The sequence below is a fragment of the Tursiops truncatus genome, chromosome 7 (genome assembly GCF_011762595.2).
Source record: "Tursiops truncatus isolate mTurTru1 chromosome 7, mTurTru1.mat.Y, whole genome shotgun sequence".
In the NCBI taxonomy this organism is placed as follows: domain Eukaryota; kingdom Metazoa; phylum Chordata; class Mammalia; order Artiodactyla; family Delphinidae; genus Tursiops; species Tursiops truncatus.
Window position 1 is genome coordinate 4,116,044 of NC_047040.1, and position 9,948 is coordinate 4,125,991.

At 52.3% G+C, this 9,948-nt stretch overlaps 1 long non-coding RNA gene across 1 annotated transcript; it reads right to left on the reverse strand.

Annotated features, from left to right (window-relative positions):
* Positions 1 to 2,729: 2,729 nt before the first annotated feature.
* On the reverse strand, positions 2,730 to 9,588 carry LOC109548039 (uncharacterized). The gene is made up of 3 exons (XR_002174039.3): positions 9,200 to 9,588; positions 8,225 to 8,411; positions 2,730 to 7,991 (listed from the first exon to the last, which is right to left on the reverse strand). It is a non-coding gene; the product is annotated as an uncharacterized lncRNA (long non-coding RNA).
* Positions 9,589 to 9,948: the final 360 nt, after the last annotated feature.

The following is a 9,948-nucleotide window of genomic DNA, read 5'->3' on the forward strand; positions in this document are numbered from 1 at the left end:
CTGGTGAGGAGGGAAGGAGGTGCAGCTGGAAAGGATTCTGTCCACATCTCTCCCCGGGCTTCTGGCTTCGTGACAGGAGTCTCACGTTGGAAAAGTTGGGTTTGATGTGACTGTGGGTCTTGCCAGTGAAGACATTGTAGGGACACGTGGGATGGAGCTCAGGGGACAGGGCATCCTCGACAGCAAGAGTGGGCTCAGCCTGTCTGTGAGCACGGAGGCTGTGGCAGGCAGGGCAGGGGAGAAAGCAAGAGAGTAAAGGATGGAGCCGCCAGGCGCGAGGAGGAGAGGGGACCTCACGCAGGGGAGGGAGAGAGGAGGAATGTGCACGGCCGGGTGGGGAGAAGAGGCGGAGCGCTCCGGGGAGGGGCCGCGCAGACGATGGACACCAAGGATGTGGGGCTCCAGGATGCACTGCGGCTGCGATGATGGATGGACAGGGCCCCAGCTAAGACGGGCACTGTCCCCCGTGCTGAGACCAGATCACTGCCCCACACGCATCACAATTGCTCCTAGAGAAAGAGCTGGTCTCCACGCTTCCTCAGTGGAAAGGATGCAGCCCAGACAGACTCAGCGGCCTGTCAAACTCTGGGCCTGGGGAACGCTGCCCCCCTGACACACTCCCTCCCCTCATTCTGCTCACTTCGCGGAGAAGATGCTTTCCCGGGCCGAGTCCGTGCTTCTGATTCAGGCCCTGGAGGAGGCCACGGAGCAGAGGGCTGGTGTGCCCAGTGGCACATGTCATAAAGAAACATCTTACAGACAGCGTTCTGCAGGCCTGAGAATCTTCTCCAAACACGCTCCCAGAAAATGCTTTCTGGAGGCCCTTTTGAAAGGCAAGATTTTCTGGGGTTTGTTGAGAAAGAATGAGCCGCCACATGAGAAGGATAAAGGCGTGTGGTTACACGAGATTGCTAATGTAGCCATCACGCACACTCACACGTGCACACGTGTGTACACACACAGGACCTTCTTGTGACTCCTCCCCCAGTCACCAGCGGTGGCCTCTATGTTATTCTGACCTGGATTCTCCTTCTTTTAGGCTCTGATGATCCCAGGCCATCTGAGCTGAAATCATTCTGTGTTTATAACCTTACGACTTCCTGAAAAAAACTGGGCAGACTTCGAGCTGAAACTGCTCGGATCCCCACTTACATTCAGTTTTTACTTGGAGGTTTCTACAAGGCTCAAGTTTGCCAAAGAACTTTTCACGGGGGACGTCTCCTGCCTGCCCTGCGGGCTCAGAGACAACCAGCAGATTAGGAAGTGGCCAAGCAGGCCTGCAGCCCCTTTCTCTATTTTTACATTAGTCAGCGTCTGCCCTGCGGTGTGGGAAGCATTGCGCTCCCCGCGCTGGAGCCCCCGCTGAACCAGGGTCCCCCGTGTGGCGGAAACGTGGGCCCGTGGATGCCCCTTTGCACGTCGGGGTGTTAACCACCGATCTGTGTCGGGGCCCTTGGCCGCGGCAGCTCTAGAGAGCTGCTGTGAACTGATTTCATTGTGAACGTCACCTAGGCCACTCCCGCAGCTCTCAAACACCCCAGAAAGCATTTGAAAGGTCCTTTCCAGAAGATCCTGATTCCTTTGGTGTGGTGGGATTCAGGCGTCCACAGTTTTTAAAATGTCCCATTGTCCCACTGGGGATGGGAACCCCAGGCCATCCTGTGATAAAAGGTGTCAGGAAAGGTTGTGCCGACCCCCAGGGTGACTTCCGGCCTTCCTTGGAGCCACGCCACTGCGTCACATCAGCAGGACAGAGGCTGAGGTCAAGGTGCCTGTGGTGTGTTGTTTTAAACCGCCTGCCAGTCTTGGGGCTGAATTCATCACCCTATGAACCTATGTACACCCAGTTCAGCCCACAAAGAGTCAGCATGGCCTGTCACCCTCCTCCCAGATTCTTTTATAATAGGACGTTAAAATACTCAAGAATTGCAGACAGTTTTCTCCTTCCTGGCTCAGAGGGTCAGGGGAAGACTGGCTGCAGGGGAGCCTGAGCGAGCGAGGTCCCCGTGGCAAATACCAGAGAGCAGCCCTCAGCCTGGGTTTTGAGGTGTCCTCCATAAAGCCCCCGGGAGGGGAAAAACACTGATTGGGAGGGGAGGGGAGGGAAGATAAAGAATAATATCTGGTCCAGGCACCGAGCCAGACCTACTGTCTCACTTTGCCTTCCCATCTTCCCCATGGGGGGAGGGGGCCGTGGGTGCCAGCTTCCTGTGCCTGTTGTCCCAAAGTACCACGAACTGGATGGATTAAAACCACAGTGATTTTCTCACACAGTTCTGGAGGCCAGCAGTCCAAAATCAAGGCAGGGCCACGCTCTCTCTAAAGGCGCTGAGGGAGGCTCCTTCCTGGGTCTCCCAGCGGCTGGGGGCTCCGGGCGTTCCCGGCTTATGGCAGCATCCCTCAGTCTCTGCCTGTGTCCTCGCAGGGCCGTCTTCTCTGCGTGTCTCCCTTTGTCCTCGCCTCTTCTCACAAGGACACCAGTTGTCCCTTTGTCCTCTGCTCTTCTCAGAAGGACCACAATTGACGGTTGTGGACGAAAAATGTCGCCTCCCATATCAGTAAATAAAGGATGCTGCGGCCATCGAGACAGCAGCTACTGTAGCGTCCCCCAGCCGACTCCCCTCCCTCCCTGAGGGGAGTCAGGATGGAGAAAAACAGGATACTAGCCGTAGATAGTTAAGGTGCATATCAAAGGAATGATTTCAAATTTTTAAAATTTTTTAATTGAAGTATAGTTGATTTACAATGTGTTTATTTCTATTGTACAGCAAAGTGATTCAGTTATACATATATATATTCTTTTTCAGATTCTTTTCCACTATACTTTATTACAGGATATTGAATACAGTTCCCCATGCTCTACAGTAGGACCTTGTTTATTTTATATACAGTATTTTGTACCTAATAAGCCCAGATTCGCATTTTCCCATATATAGAAAAGTGCTGAATTCATTAACTTGAGATGTCTGGTTTTTCCTTAATTAACAGTAATCTTTTGATATTTCAACTACGTGTTTTTTGTTGCAAAACTTCCTATAGATCCTGGCTCCTCCCTTCCCTCTTCGGAGGGATCCCTCAGAGCTTTTCTGAGAGGCTGCCTTCTGGACTTAAGTCCTCAGCCAGCCCACCAAATAAAACATAATTCTCAACTTTTAGGTTCTGCCTTTTTTTTTTTTTCAGTCGACAGGGTCCACATGAACCCAGAATAATCTCTTCTCAAGATTCTTAGCTAATTACATCTTCAAAGGCCCTGTTTCCAAATAAGGTCACATTCACAGGTACCAGGGCTTAGGGGAGGGTCACTATTAAACCCACTACAAGGGGATCACCATGTTACCCCTATTTCAGAGATGAGGATATAGGAGGAAAAGTGCAGTAACTGGTAAGGGTATAAAACTGGCAAAAGCAGAACACAGAGCTGTGATGTGCGGGCGTGAGTCTGAGTGTTTGTTCTAAAGGAGAAAGAGAACTCCTTTGGGTGATGACACGCAAGGCAAAGTTTAGTCGCCAGATGGCATTGGTTTTGATCCTTCTAGAACCAGGGCGCTTGAGTAGTCTCTCTCTATCCATAGACTGTAGACCACCCATCCGTGGCATGGCCTCCGGCAGGCACCCACCCTCACAGCCAGGGTCTGTGACATTGGCCCCAGTGACAGTACCATGAAATAGAAAGATGCCATTTTAGCAAACACACTCACTGGCTTTTATCCCTGAATAAGCAAGGACGCTTCCCATGCTAATTAACCAAGACTCACAGGCAAGGGTCTCACCTGGGGCTCACAAGGCAGCCTTAATTTATGAGGATTGATCATAAATTCTCATTTAATGCGAATCATTCCGCAGCTTGTGGGGAATATGTCAGCTGTCACAAGCGCCCCGGGGCTGCGCTTCGCTGCCCCCGGTGAGCTGAGCCTGATGCTTGGAGAGAAGACACCTGAACCAGCCTCTGAAAAAATTACAGAAATCTAGGAAGAGACATCCAAGATCTCCAGATCACTGATCCAAGACTGAAGGAATTACAGTAGAAAATGTGACACTAGCAGGACAGATTCATCAGAACACACTTGCCACTTAGAGGAAGAGGGAAGTGGGAGAGAGAAGAAAATATGGAAAGTTAATTAACCTGCAAAATTTATAATCCTTCACCTGTAATTGAGAGCTAGAATGAGAATGACAGGGAAACAAAGAAGGAGAGGCGTTTCTCACGTGCAAAGAGCTCTTAGTAGCTGACCCTCCAATCCCGATACTGGACATGAGGACACAGGCCAGAGAAATCAGTGTAGGGCGCGGTCAGCTAACTGCTACGCGGCAGGAAGCTGAAATAAGCTGAGTCATCCTTCCTGTGGCCACTGCGCTTGCGCTAAGTATACTAATGAGGTTTTAAAGTAGCGACCTATCCGATGCTGGCTCACAAATCGCACCATCGGCGAAAGCCAATCACAGAGCGACACATGTTCTTAATCCCTATATAAGCAGACTGCTATAGGATTGCGGGGTCTTCCTTCCATCTTTCTTCAACCAAGCTGTGCTCCAATAAAGTGTGATACGAGAAGAATCTTGCGTGTGGCGGCTCGTTATTCTGCCGGTCAGAAACGGCTCGCCGCATTTGGTGCCGAAACCCGGGAACTTCGCGCCCTGCATGGAGGACCGATTCAGAACTCGACACACGGAATGAACCGTCGGATCAAGATCCGATCTGGGTGCCATCAAGACTGACGAGAATTGTTGAAGAAAACTTCGGAGAAGATGCTGAGCTGGATGTTCCTGATGATTCTTAATCGAAGTCTTTGTATTAGTTGGAATTCCACAAAGGATTATTCAAATTGTGCAACTGAGTGCTGCCGGGCTGGAGCCCGTTGCCTTTGGAGATTTTGCCTCTTGGCTCTCTTCTGCCTTTTCCTTCTTTGGAGAGTGGGTGGGGGTAGGAATCTTTGGAGTCTGCTGTGTATTTGGGATTATGCTGTGTCTCTGGTTGGTCTGTCGTGTGCGCATCAGGGCACATCGAGATAAGGTCCTGCTCACTCAGGCACTTCTGGCTATTAAGGAAGGAGATTCTCCCGCAGCCTGGCTCTCCGCCCTGAATAATTCGAAATGATTGCCCTTGCACAGAGAGGCCTTGTTGCCATTGCACCTCTATAGGGAGTCAGCCATTGTCCTGATTGCCCCTGCACAGAGAGGCCTTGTTGCCATTGCACCTCTATAGGGAATCAAAACTTATTCTGAGTCAGCCTTTGCACCCTGCAGCCCTTGTTGGCATTGCACGCAGGAAGGTGTCTCAGACATGCCAACAGAAAACTGCCCTCGTACGGGCTATGTTCTGCTTGGTGTTCTAATAAATAAAAAAGGGGGAGATGTAGGGCGCGGTCAGCTAACTGCTACGCGGCAGGAAGCTGAAATAAGCTGAGTCATCCTTCCTGTGGCCACTGCGCTTGCGCTAAGTATACTAATGAGGTTTTAAAGTAGCGACCTATCCGATGCTGGCTCACAAATCGCACCATCGGCGAAAGCCAATCACAGAGCGACACATGTTCTTAATCCCTATATAAGCAGACTGCTATAGGATTGCGGGGTCTTCCTTCCATCTTTCTTCAACCAAGCTGTGCTCCAATAAAGTGTGATACGAGAAGAATCTTGCGTGTGGCGGCTCGTTATTCTGCCGGTCAGAAACGGCTCGCCGCAAATCAGGAGACACAGCCGGAAGTCACCCTGCCCCTCAGGCCAGGCTGCTGGTGGAAGCCGCGCTCCTGGCTCAGCTCACCCCGTTACACCCCAAAAATGGGTTTCCCACTAAGAGAGTTGCCAAGTTTCCCTTTGACTTTAATCACCACCAGCTGAGGATTTTGCTTTCTCCCAAAACCAGTAGCTGGTCTCCGAATGTGCTGGTGCAGATCTTAGCATGGGTGTCAGGTTAGAGAGGCTCGGGCTGAGTGGCGTCAGACAGAACTTGGGGTTCATTGTGCAGCTTCTTCTGCAAAGATGCCCCAGCATGAAAAAGCAGAGCCCAGAAATTGGTTTTCAACTGGTTGGAGTGAGCTTCTAATACTATGAAATAAATGCTCCGGAATCTTAGAGACATGGTAATGATATTTATCCAAAATACTCTAACATTTATAGATCTGATTAGTTTTCCACCACCGATGCCCCATGGACCCTGCTCCTGACCACCTCCTCTGCTCATGCCATGGGGCCATTTTCCAGGCATCTCACCCCCCACCACCACATCCAGACTGATGACTTGCACATCCTAATCTCCATCCCGACTCCCTCAACTGTCCAAACAGAGCAGATCCCCTTCTGTTTCCCCTCAGCTGCAAACCTCCTCTTCCAGCTTCAGTTCCTGGTGGGGATATTGGCCCCGCCACCCATTCAGCCTGACGTAAGGAGGATGTCGCCTCCCCTGGGGTTTCAGGCTGGCCCGCGGTCTCCACTTAATCCCCTCTTTGTCTTCCTCTCCTAATTTCTTAACTCATTTGATCCTTTTCTCCCCACCTCCCCACCCTGGCTGAGGTCCTCTCCTCCTTGGAGCCTTTCGCAGGAAGCCATTGACCACTGTCTCACCACCCACGTCTCCACTGAGTGTCCCATCCACGGTGCACCCAGGTGGTCACGGACCCGCCTGAATGCCTTCCCAGCCTTCCTGCCCAACACGCTGCCTCAAGGCTCTGCGCCTGTTCATCTGCTGGCCCCCGGCCTGCACTGCCCTCCCCATCACCTTCCTGATCAACCACACCCTTTAAAAATGCTTTCGTAGATCGTACCTATGAAGCCTTCTCTGAACGCCCCCTGCCCCACAAGGTCAGTTCATTTACGCCGCCCTCGCCTCCTCGGGCTGTCTCACACCACACATGTCATGCTCGTTCACTTTTTGCAGGCCTCCATCCCTCTGCACCATGGCTGGGAGCTCCTTGAGAGAGACCTGTCTTGTGCCTTTCCAAATCCCCAGAGCCCATCTCTCTATACGGCACAGATTTACGGGTCAAATCCCCCTGCCTCTCCTCAGGGACGCGTCGTGTTGACAGCCTGTACCTTTGACATGATGTGATGAAGGGTACTTCAGCTCTGTGGGCCCCACCCAAAACCCACAACCCCAGTCCGGCCATGAGACACAAGGGCAGACAAACCCAGAGTGAGGGGTGTCCTACCAAACAGCTGATGAGACTCCTTAAAATCCCCCCACACTCAAAAGGGGAAAGCACAGAGAGAACTTCTCCATAAGTCTGAAGCCTGGTTTCCCAGCCAAGGTCAGATTCCAGCATCACCAGGGCATTTGGTTGTCAGGATGAGTGGTAGAGATGCAGTTGCTGTCAGCCAGCTGCCTCTGCCTCACTGATCCCAGCACTGCTGGCACAAGATCCTATTGTAATAGTGAGTCACCCCCCCACCCAAACTGTCCCATGCTTCTCCTTGCCCTTGGAAAGAAACCCAGAGTCCTCACGCCGGTCTAAAAGACCCTGTTGGGTCTGGCCCTGCCTGCCCCCAAATTTATTTCACTCCCCTCCCTCCCTCCTCTCACCGTGGACCAGCCGCACTGGACCCCTTCCATCCCCCGGACACCCCAAACTCCACTTTTGCTGCCTGCCCTCCCCCGACCCTGATATACCTGACCCTTCAAGTCTCCTCTAAACTGTCCCCTCCTCAGAGCGGTCTGCCCTGCCCACCTGGAGAGCAGGTGCCCCCTCCAATGAGGGGTTTTGTCGCAGCCCTAGTCGTCCTCCTGATTTGAGAGGTCCTGCTTACCGGCCGCGTCCGCCACTGACCTGTCAGCCCCTTGACAGCAGGGATCACACATGCCTCATCCAGTAGATCCAGGGCCCAGAAGCTCATTAACACTTACTGAAGGGATGAAGGAATGATGCTGTCCGTAGTTAAACTTCAGGGAAAGACGGTGAGTTCTGGGGCCAACTAGACGGGGATCTGAGACAGGACTTCCAGAAAATGTGTCTACAGCAGAGCCTCCTTCCCCCGCAGATGAAAGACGCCATGTCACAGGGCTGCAGGGATTAAGTAAGATAAGGGCTTTGAAGAGCCATGTGCTGCGTCTGGGGTAAGATGCTTGTTATCCCCTCATTTCTTAAAGATACGCTCAAGCCAACAGTGTACGTGTTTCAATCCTTTCCCAAACCAACCCCGTGGCTGTCATCCTTCCAACCTGCAGAAAGGACTCATGTTTTAGCTCAACCGTAAGTCATCCAATATAGCCCATTAAAAAAAAAAAAAAAGTCACCTTTCTACCCTTCTCACGTATCCTGAGTTCCAGAAAGATTCTAACAATACGTTTTGAAGCAACTTTTTCTGCTGGTAGAAAATAAAAGGTGAATTTGAAAGCTCCACTCGGAGGTGAAGGATGGTGAATTCTGTGCCTTTGTGGGTGGAAGCTGCAGTCAAAGGAAGAATCCAGAGAGAAGACGACTCTGAATAGGAAACAGAGAGGGAGAAAATAAGACAATGGCACTCAGCCCTCAGTCGCATCTTTGCTCTGAAACATCCCTCTCGTCCAATTACAAAAAGAAAAAAAATCCCTTTCTTGATGATAATTAGAACACTATCTAAAAAGGTAAACAATGGTGGGAAAAGCATAATTTATTGCAGTAAAGACAAATGTCTGTCAAGGAAGACAATGTACAAAAAGGGAGAGAGAAACACCCCTCGAAGCAATAGCGGCTACGGGAGACTTGAATGGGGACACCAGGCCTGGCATCACCGTGCCCAGGAATACAGGAGCATCGCACAGCTATTTGCCCCAAAAGAGGACACACGGAAGTGGCGAGGACCTGCTCCTGCCGGAGACGTGTCGCAGCCTTGTGTTGGGATGCTGGACTGCGCTTGGCGGATCTCTGTGAAGTGAGGGGCATTGCACACAGCAGTAAAGAGACATCCGGCGAATTCCCTCTCTGAGAGATTGGGACCCGTGGTGCACGAAGCCTCCTTCCCACCGGACGGCCCTGTGGGCGGCTGGCTCGTCGCCCTGGCAGTGTTCCCTGAGAACACGTGCAGACTGCAGCAACAGAAGTAACCTCGGGGGCCTTGCTCACAGCCCTGTAGGCTGCAGCTGAGGAGGGGGGAGCTCAGGGCCCAGACCTCTGGCCCCCGAACACACGGGCAGGCCCCCTTGCACACACCACACGGCCTGCCTTTTGAACTCCGAGGTTCGAAGCAAAAATCGCTCCCCCTGCCCAGCGATGCCGGCTCAGGAAAGTACCTAAGATCGTGGTGTCTCCAGACAAAGAGCCAGTCCCAGACCTCAGCAGAATGACTTCCCTGTGCCGGGTTCTGAGTCACCAGAAAACGCACCACTGCCAGGCAGCAGGTCAGCTGGGAATCCCTCCAGGCTGGATTCTGGAAACGGCGGGCAGGGCCGCACCGGATGTGGAGTGCTGCCACGTCCGCTGGTCACTGGAACAAAGCCCAGCGCAGGCGGCTCGGCAGAGGCCATATCCGCGCCTGTTAGGGTAAGTGTGGTGGTTGAATGGTAGCCTCTCCCAAAAGATACTCCACATCCTGGAGCCTGTAAACGTGACCCGATATAGAAACACGCCTTTGCATATCTCATCCAATTACAGATCTTGAGATAAGATCAACCTGGATGATCCGGATGGCCCTAAATCCAACTGCAAGTGTCCTTAGAAGAGACAGAAGAGGAGACACAGGAGGAGGAGGAGAAAGCCACGCGAAGACAGAGCAGAGACTGGGGAGGGGCAGCCGCAGGCCAAGGAACGCCAGGCGCCACCGGAAGCTGCAAGGCGCTGCCGCGGGAATCTGCCCCAGGACCTCTGGAGGGAGCGCAGCCCTGGGGACACCTAGATTTTGGACTTGCAGCCTCCAGAAGTGTGAGCAGGTAAACACCTGTTGTTGGAGCCACCCAGTGTGTGGCGATTCATTATGGCAGCCCCAGGGAACAAATGCACTCAGTTTCTTTAAGTCCAGCCAGACTCAGAAGGTGGCTCCGCC